Genomic DNA, 10,000 nt, shown 5'->3' on the forward strand with positions numbered 1-10,000 from the left:
TCTCCCTCTCTTCTCTCTCTCCCTCTCTTCTCTCCCTCCCTCTCTTCTCTCTCACTCCCTCTCTTCTCTCTCTCTCCCTCTCTTCTCTCTCCCTCCCTCTCTTCTCTCTCCCTCAGGTATGTGAACTGTGCCCGTACAGAGCAGGAGCAGAACTTGGTGGCGTTCCAGTATAGGGGAACCATCATGTACCGCTGCTGTCAGCCCGTGGCTGCTGGGGAGGAGCTGCTGGTCTGGTATGGAGAAGAGTACGCCAGAGAGCTGGGGATCTCCTTCGACCTCCTGTGGGACGTGAAGAGCTCCTCCAAACGTACCTCTCTCCATGCCTCTATAATAAACTTCTCTATCACTATGATGCTATATAATGTGTCTGGTTTCAACATGGTTGATTACTCTTTTTTACTTTGTTATCTCTCTCTCTCTCTTTCTCTCTCTCTCTCTCTCTTTCTCTCTCTTTGTTTTTCTCTCTCTCTCTGTCTCTCTCTATCTCTCTCTCTTTCTCTCTTTTTCTTTCTCTCTGTCTCTCTCTCTCTCTCTCTCTCTCAGAGGTGAGCGGGGAGTCCCAGGTGTTCTCCTGCTCTCTGTGTCCGTTCTCCTACACCTCCCAGACGTTCCTCCACAAGCATGTGAAGAGATGCCACCATGAGGAGTACGTCAGACTGCTGAGGACAGGAGAAATCAGACCAGAGACGTCTTCCAGAGGCCCACAACCGTCCCCCACCACCTCAGACACCCCCCTCCCTCCTTCCAGAGGCCCACAACCGTCCCCCACCACCTCAGACACCCCCCTGCCCCCCAACCGCAAACAGAGACACACAGACAAACCTGGACCTCACCACTGTGATCTGTGTGGGAGGGGCTTCACTACAAAGAGTCATCTCATCAGACACCAGCGCATTCACACCGGAGAGAAGCCTTTTCTCTGCTCCCAGTGTGAGAGGAGCTTCAGCCGGTCACACCACCTGTCTCTACACCAGCGCACTCACACTGGAGAGAAGCCTTTTCTCTGCTCCCAGTGTGGTAAGAGCTTCAGCCGGTCACACCACCTGTCTCTACACCAGCGCACTCACACTGGAGAGAAGCCTTTTCTCTGCTCCCAGTGTGGTAAGAGCTTCAGCCGGTCACACCACCTGTCTCTACACCAGCGCACTCACACTGGAGAGAAGCCTTTTCTCTGCTCCCAGTGTGGGAGGAGATTCAGCCGGTCATACACCCTGTCTCTACACCAGCGCACTCACACTGGAGAGAAGCCTTTTCACTGCTCCCAGTGTGGGCAGAGCTTCAGCCTGTCACAAACTCTAAAGAAACACAAGTGTCCTAAAAAGAGGGAAGCACCGGAACTTTAGATTTTACTTAAAGTTGTTAAAGAAGTTAAATTTGTTTAAGATGTTAAAGTTGTTGAAGATGTTAAAGTAGTTTAAGATGTTAAAGTTGTTTAAGATGTTAAAGATGTTAAAGATGTTAAAGTTGTTAAAGTTGTTTAAGATGTTTAAGATGTTAAAGTTGTTAAAGTTGTTCAAGTTGTTCAAGTTGTTTAAGATGTTAAAGTTGTTAGAGTTTAAGATGTTAAAGTTGTATTTATACTTTCTACCTTTTTGTACATAATATAGTGATATGATTGGAACATGTACGTTTTTAAAAATATTGGTCATTCATTATGTTAATTTATAGAACAGATGATATTTAATGAATATGTTTGTTAGAAAAATGAAATAGTGTACATAATACAGCTGAATATCCACCCCTTCATCTGTCAGTGGATCACTGACTTCCTCACCAACAGAAGGCAGGATGTCAGGATGGGCCCTCACCTGTCTCAGCCCCGCACAGTTAACACCGGTGCTCCTCAGGGCTGTGTGCTCTCCCCCCTGCTCTACTCCCTGTACACCAACGACTGTACCTCTGTCCCCGTGTTGCCCCCCTGCGATGCCTCCAGAGACTTCGCTAATAGGAAAGGATGGCCCAGTTTAGTGCTTCAAGGAGTCGTGGACGATAAATATTGGTACGGTAAGTTCTACAAAGATTACATGTCAAATCAAATTCATATCACCCCCCATCATGACACTTTTGGCTTTTGAAAAGAGAACTAATATCAGACACTTTGGATTACAATACAATTTATCGATGTATTCAACTCCGCCTTGTGTAAATCCGATAAGGTAGTAGTATAGAGCCCCCCGGAGACTGTGGATGAAGGTACGAAGCCATGTTTGAGATCTCTCCACAGATTTTAAATAATATTCAAGTCTTATTTAAAGCAAGATTCATTTTTATGTGTAACCTTTTACAGCTAGATATTTGATTTTTTGATTTTTACAGTTTCAAAATAATAAAACAAAGAAAGGCCACTCTGACAAGCCGACCAAGCCTATTCTTATTGGCCAATAGAACAGAGTCATCATTTTGGTGCACACATTAAAATAATTCAGAATTCAATAACTCATAAAACAGAAATGGCATCTGCATTAGCCTGAAAACACAACCTATTATCAGACACAGTACCCAAATCAATCTCAGTTCCCTCAATTCCTGGTCATGTGACTAGAAATGATTGTATATAAGGAGAAGCTGAGTAGAGAGGGGTATTATCTTGCCACTTGAAGGAGTCTGTTTGCTGTATGTTGAGAAGAGCAACACTGAATAACCAGGAGCACAATAAGGTCTACTAGAGTTGTGAGTACTGAGGATTGTTTATTTCTTGCTACTTCTGTAGTAGTGAGCTGTCGTTGACCTACACTCTTACAAAAAACGCTTCCAAAATGGGCTACATGAAGAAACTAAAGAATCCACATGTAGCAATCTCTAAACTACTGTGGCTATCCATGACTCTTGGATGTGATGTCAAATTTACATTTATCCAATAGTTTTAGCAAATGTGTGTTTGAAGCGCATGGGAGGCAGCGTTGTTGAACTTATTATCTCATTTTTACAGAGGAGATTGAGAACAGGTGATTCAATGATGCCACAACAAGCCATGCAATGGGGTCTACTTCTCTACACTTTAGCAGGTACAGGTCTAGTAACTGCATTTGATCCTAATAAAATGTTGCTGTACCTCATGTCTTCCATCTATCGCCCCTCCACCACTATTGCTGCACGAGTCAGTCCCCCACCACCTTGGTTATGTTCTATGCTTTCCCTGCCTCTGCAAACTCTGCTGGATGTATAATTGCCTTAAATGTGTAATTTGTTAATTCTAAATTTTTATTGTTTTATTTTGCCTCTTATATTTTGATATTATATTCTGTCTTATACACACCCTAAATGGAGACCCCCCCGTGTGAAAGTAACTCTCACGGTTGTACTTGTATAACTGGAGTGACAAACATCTTGTAAAGCATCATGATATGGACATTTCCACAGGAGTTGTGCTGCCACAAGGCCTCCCACTGGAACTGGGTAAGAATACAACATTAAAGACTGTTACTGGCATGTTCAGTTAGATTTTACATTACATAAAGCATGTCTATGACTATTGTAACCTTCTGAGATGTGTCTTTTTTTTAAATTGTCAACTGACTCAAGAACATTGTGAATGATATCATGCTAGAGTCCCTCTAGGACTTAATGTGGACTCTCAGTGCACATAGGGATCACAATTCATGACTTCTCTTCTGTGTTTCACTCCAGAAAACGTAGCTTTGTAAGGAATGGCTGTTCAGTCATCATCTCGTCATAATGGTGCTGCTGTCAAGGCCATTGATGGGAACAAAAACAAAGACTTTCACAAAGGATCCTGCACCCACTCTCTGGAGGAGGCCAACCCCTGGTGGAGAGTGGACCTGCTGGATGTGTACAACGTCGCTACTGTGACCATCACCAATAGAGGAGACTGCTGTGCTGACAGGCTTAAAGGTGCTGAGATTCGTATTGGTACCTCACTGGTCAACAACAAGAATCCCAGGTGAGTCATGCAGCATTTCCTCCGGTTAAATGCAGAAGACTTCACCTATCTGAAGACATCTTTTGTTCTTATCCATGCCAGTGCATTTTTATGGGTTTGTTACGTTGTTGAACTGACATTGACCTTTATCCTCTCGGTCTCTCTCAGATGTGCTCACATCCAGGACATCACAGCAGAAAACACCTACACCTTCAACTGTGGCAATCTGTTTGGTCGCTATGTCAGTGTGGTCATCCCTGACAGGACCGAATTCCTTACTCTGTGTGAAGTGGAAGTATTTGGCACTTTGGAAATTCGTCCTCCAGGTAACATTAACTAGATGTTAAGCCATACTCTACTTACAAAAGAAAGAATTATACAATTATTTTTACGGTCCTCATACAAAGCGCTTTTTAAAACCAAATATTTTCAAAACAATGGGAATGTATTTCTCTTATCTGCCAATCGTTTCAAGCATGTTGTGAATATCATGCTAGAGTCCCTCTAGGACTTAATGTGGACTCTCAGTGCACAGCTCAGGGGAGGCTGTGGCGCAGGAGGTAGAGCCGCCTTCTAATGATCGCAAGGTTGGTAGATCGGCGGTTCGAGTCCCGGCCGGCCACATGTCGAAGTGTCCTTGGGCAAGACATTGAACCCCAAATTGCTCCCAGTGAGCGGGCCGGTGCCTTGCATGGTAGCTTGCCGACATTGGTGTGTGAATGAGAGGCTGTTGTAAAGCGCTTTGGATAAAGGTGCTGTATAAGTGCAGTCCATTTACCATGTAGTGCACATAAGGTTCACAATTCATGATTTCTCTTCTGTTTTTCACTCCAGTGAACGTGGCTTTGAAAGGAGTGGCTGTTCAGTCATCACAGAGTCATGGTGGTTCTCCTCTCAGGGCCATTGATGGGAACAGAAACACAGACTATCGTCAAAAGTCCTGCACCCACACACGGAAGGAGGCCAACCCCTGGTGGAGATTGGACCTGCTGGATGTGTACAACGTCGATACTCTGACCATCACCAATAGAGAAGACTGCTGTGCTGACAGGCTTAAAAGGGCTGAGATTCGTATTGGTAACTCACTGGACAACAACAATCCCAGGTGACATGCAGCATTTCCTCCTGCTAAGTGCAGAAGACTTCAACTATTAGAATACATCTTTTGTTCTTATCCATACCAGTGATTTTTTTTATTTTAAAGGATTGTTGAACTGTTATTGATATTCATCCTGTCTCTCAGATGCGCTGTCATACCCGATGTCATACCCGATATCACAGGAGAAAGTGTCTACACCTTCCAGTGTAATGGCATGGAGGGGTGCTATGTCAGTGTGGTCATCCCCGACAAGACAGAGTTCCTTACTCTGTGTGAAGTGGAAGTATTTGGCACTAAATGTTAGTACATGTACTTGTATTCACCAGTCAACCCTCTCCCCCTTCCCATGTGTCCACAGCACTACCTTAATTAGGCCCCTATACTTTCTTCTATTTACCTTTTTTTGTTTCTTTTTATTATTACTACTCGATGTTTTCAGTTTGTAAAGCGTCTTTGAGTGTCTAGAAAAGCGCTATACAAGTCTAATGTGTTATTATAATTATAAGAAAGAGCAGCGTTTATTAAACCAAAGATCTTTGCTACAGTGGGAATACAGTATGTCTTATCTACATGTTGTGATATGAAGCTAGAGCCCCTCTAGGACTTAACGTGGACTCTCGGTGCACAATTCATGATCTCTCTTCTGTCTTTCACTCCAGTAAACGTGGCGTTTGGAAGAGTGGCTGTTCAGTCATCAACGGCTTTTAGCGCTCCTGCTCTCAGGGCCGTTGATGGGAACACAGACCCACACTTCCACAGAGGATCCTCCTGCACCCACACTCGGTCTGAGGCCAACCCCTGGTGGAGAGTGGACCTGCTGGATGTGTACAGAGTCAGTGCTGTGTCCATCACCAATAGAGGAGACTGCTGTGCTGAGAGGCTTGAAGGTGCGGAGCTTCGTATTGGTAACTCACTGGAGAACAACGGCAACGACAATCCCAGGTGATGCATGCAGCATTTCCCTACCAAGTGCAGAAGACTTCACACTTTCATTTAATTCAACTATTTGAATACATCGTTTGGTCTTATCCATGGCATGGTGTATTGTTCATGGATTTGTACATTGTTGAACTGACATATTGATCTTTCTCCTCTGTCTCTCTCAGATGCACTGTCATCTCCCCCATCCCAGCAGAACACACACAGACCTTCCTGTGTAACAACATGGAGGGTCGCTTTGTCAGTGTGATCATCCCTGACAAGACAGGATACCTTACTCTGTGTGAAGTGGAAGTATTTGGCAGTCTTGCAGGTAACATGAACTTGTTGAGCCAGATACAGTGCTCTCCATAACTTTATGGAAAGAGGACAGATTGTTGTCTTAGTGCCATACTCCAAAAGTTTAGATTTGAAATTAAGCAATTACTTAAGTAAAGGTTCTCAGCGTTGTTTCAATGTTTTATATTTTCACCATATAGATATATGTCCACCCTAGTACAACAAACATAAACTCATTAAACCAGATGCTTGAACATGACAACCTGAAGTACCCCTAAATATATTGTGTTAAATGTGTCCCTTTTTTGTTATTTATTGCAGAGAGTTAGAGAAGAAAGATGAGTTGACGAAGAAGAGGGATGATGTCTACTTGCAATTGTGTCCCTTTCATTAAAATGTGTTGAACTTAAAATGCTTTTGAGTGCTTCCTGGTAAATGGATTATATATTCAAGGCACCAACTGGGACTTCAGATAATGCTGTTCAATAATCATTTCAATTCCTGATATTTATATTTGTCTAATAAAACAATTGCATAATGACTTCAGTTCTGCTGTCTTACCTTATCAAACCTAAAATATACAGTTATTCTATGTCTTTCTTTGCATACAATGTCTGTTAAACTATTGTTGACAACATCTGTCGACAATAAAGTTCAGTACATGTTGTCAACAGGCATTATTGATGGCAATGCATCTGTCAAAGGTCCAATGACTTAAAAGATAATAAGACTGCCATCATAGTCTACTGAACTGCATCTTTTCTCTTTCTCTTAAAAGAAAGTAAAATGGTAAACAAGAGAATCTGATACTATTCAACAAGTTATAGGTGTTATTCATTCTGTTTGAGGGATCCACAGCGTCAGTCCCTTCATCTTGCTGATCGCTGATAAAGGATCTCCTTTACTTTATTTTACCTCTTAGTACTAAGTGCTAAAGTTTTGAGCCTCAGACAAGTCATGATATACATAACATTACAAATGATCACATGCACTTTTCTTTACTGCAGGTCATTTTATATTTTGTCGCTCTGGTGTTGTGCCGTGCGGGAGGATGGGAAGTGTGGTTCAAGCCAGGTCTAAACCCAAACCCCACACTAAGGTTGTGCTGAAGCTGGGAATGAACAACAAAGACCTGGGGGCTATTCCACGTACCGTGATTAAATCTGATCCCGGTTTAAATCAGATCCTGGTGCTAATTTCAGCTTGTGTTCCGTTCCATCAATGTGGCTCAAATAATTTGCTGCTTGGTTGCTATGCAACCAATCCTTCTGAACAAACCTGGTAGCGAGCAGGTTTACAGGCTGGTTTAGGTAATACGTGCGTCAAAAATGTCTCGCAGGCGGAAACGACATCCCGAACGACGGTTCCGTCAAGTGTCTTTTTCCCGTGGCCTGGGGTGGTCCAGTGGTCTAGCACCGCGGTCTACAGTGCACACATATGTCGGCATGGGTTCGAATCCAGCCCATGCCCTGCTGACATGCCCTCTCTCCCTTCTTTTCCTCACTTTTCTGTTTGTCTTCACTATATCTGTCCAATACAATGAAAAATATGAGTGGGACTGCCTCACTCAGGGACATTTTTATTTTATTTTTTTCCCCACTTTTTACGAGATAGATCATTTTATATTTTGAAAGTGTGATCGATGGTTTATTGTGTGATAACTTGATATTTAGAAAGTGTGAGATAAATAAAAAAGGTATGTCTATCAACTTGCATTGCCAATATCACAGTGGTGTGTTTGGCGCAGGGGTTATCTTATCCACGCCCCCACATTTGGGGCTAGAGTCGGGTCTATGTTTAATATAACAGATATAAAGAGCCACGTCACATAGCAAAACCAAGCATGCTTGGTTTCAACCCCCGAATTTCCATATCATTGGTCCTCGAAAGTAATTTTTCCCGCCTCTGCTCGATTCTATTGGCTCTGAGTCTGACGCTTCAAATGAGTGGTCAATCATGAAATTTGACCAATGGGTTTGGGAGAAAATCCAGTGGTTAAACGACACGTCACGAAGCTGGTGTGAAAACGAGGCAGTTGCGCAATAGGAGCGCGCAGGGGAGCCCTGCTGGAAACAGTCTAAACAGTTGGATTTGGATGCAATTTATACCAATAGTGATATGTCAATGAAATATAATAAATGTTACAGTCTTGATACATGGGAAAGTCTGATACACTGATGTCTGACTCATCAGACCCTGGAGTACAGATTCTTAGATGATTTGGGCTATAAGGTCAGGTTTCCAAGCTGATATTCACTCTAAAAGCTGTTGTTTTTTTAGGCGGAGAGTGAATTTTAGATTTTTCACAATGTTCTAGCTCTATTTACTCTGACACAGTAACATATATTTGGATTCTGACACTTCTACAGTCACCCCACAGGTATCATTTGATACCAAGATCATTATGAAGGCCCTTGTGATTGTGGAGATATTCTATATTCACTGTGGGCATGTGATTTCGAGCAGAAAACCTGAAAAATAGCATCGATAAGAAAGCAGCCAGCTAGAGGTCCCGCTTCGATACTTGATTTAATTTAATGTTTTTTTTTTTTTTTACATTTAACCGAAGCCTTCATGCAAATCGATTTACAATATATATATATATATATATATATTATATATCTGTCTAAGTGAATCATCTATCCATCAGTAATCATAAGAAAAAATTATCTATGCCAAATCCAGGGTCCAGTTAGAAGAGCATCATTTACTACTCAGAAAGGCTTCAGTGTGCTCTCCGCCCTGCTCTACTCCCTGTACACCAACGACTGTACCGCTGGTGACACACCTGTCAAGACCATCAAATATGCAGATGACACCACCATGGTTGGCCTCATCACTGATAATGACGAGACCGCCTACCGGAGGGAGGTCGGCCGTCTGGTGTCCTCGTCTGCAGCCAATAACCTGGAACTCAACAACACCAAGACAGTGGAGGTGATTATGGAAAGGCCCAAACTCACTCTCCACTGGTCATCAATAACTCCCCTGTCACAATAATGGATGAATTACAAGTTTCTGGGCACTACCATCTCCAACAAACTAAAATGGGATAACAACATCACCCATCTAGTTAAAAAAGGCCAGCAGCGCTTGTTCTTCCTCCGTCAGCTGAAGAGACTCCACATCAGTCGTCACATCCTGGTCCAGTTCTACAGGGCCGTCATAGAGAACATCCTAACATCTTCCATCACTGTCTGGTACGACTCTGCGTCTGCCCGATCCAAGGCCAAGCTACAAAGAGTCGTACGGACAGCTGAGCGGATCATCGGCTGCCCCCTGCCTCCAATCACAGACCTCCACAGCTCCAGATCACTGAAGAGAGCAAGATTGTGGCTGACCCCTCACATCCAGCTCTCAGCCTGTTTGAACTACTCCCTTCTGGACAGCGGTACAGGGCCACCAGGTCAAAAACATCACGCCACTTGAACAGTTTTTTCCCCAAAGCCACAGCCCTCCTCAATAACTCCTGATCATTGCACCTTGCACTTTACATGTTCTTGCACTAAGTTGTACAGTACATTTATTCATTCATATTGGTGCTGTATATTTTGTCTTGAGTATTGTTGTATTGTCGTCTTGCTGTTGTATGTACTGTTGCCTGTTCAGCATGGTAGAATAACAAGTCATGTTCCTAGTGCACTGCACATGGCGAATAAAGTTGAATTGAATTGAAATGGTTTGTAAAGTTTTGATGTGACAATAACTTGTCTTCATTTTCTGTTGGTTTTCTTGAGTGTTCTGTTATATGTTTGATTTTGAATTCTAGGATTTATAATAATAATAATAATAAACTTTATATA

Source organism: Nansenia antarctica, assembly GCF_963989245.1.
Source record: "Nansenia antarctica genome assembly, chromosome: 1".
Classification (NCBI taxonomy): Eukaryota; Metazoa; Chordata; class Actinopteri; order Argentiniformes; family Microstomatidae; genus Nansenia; species Nansenia antarctica.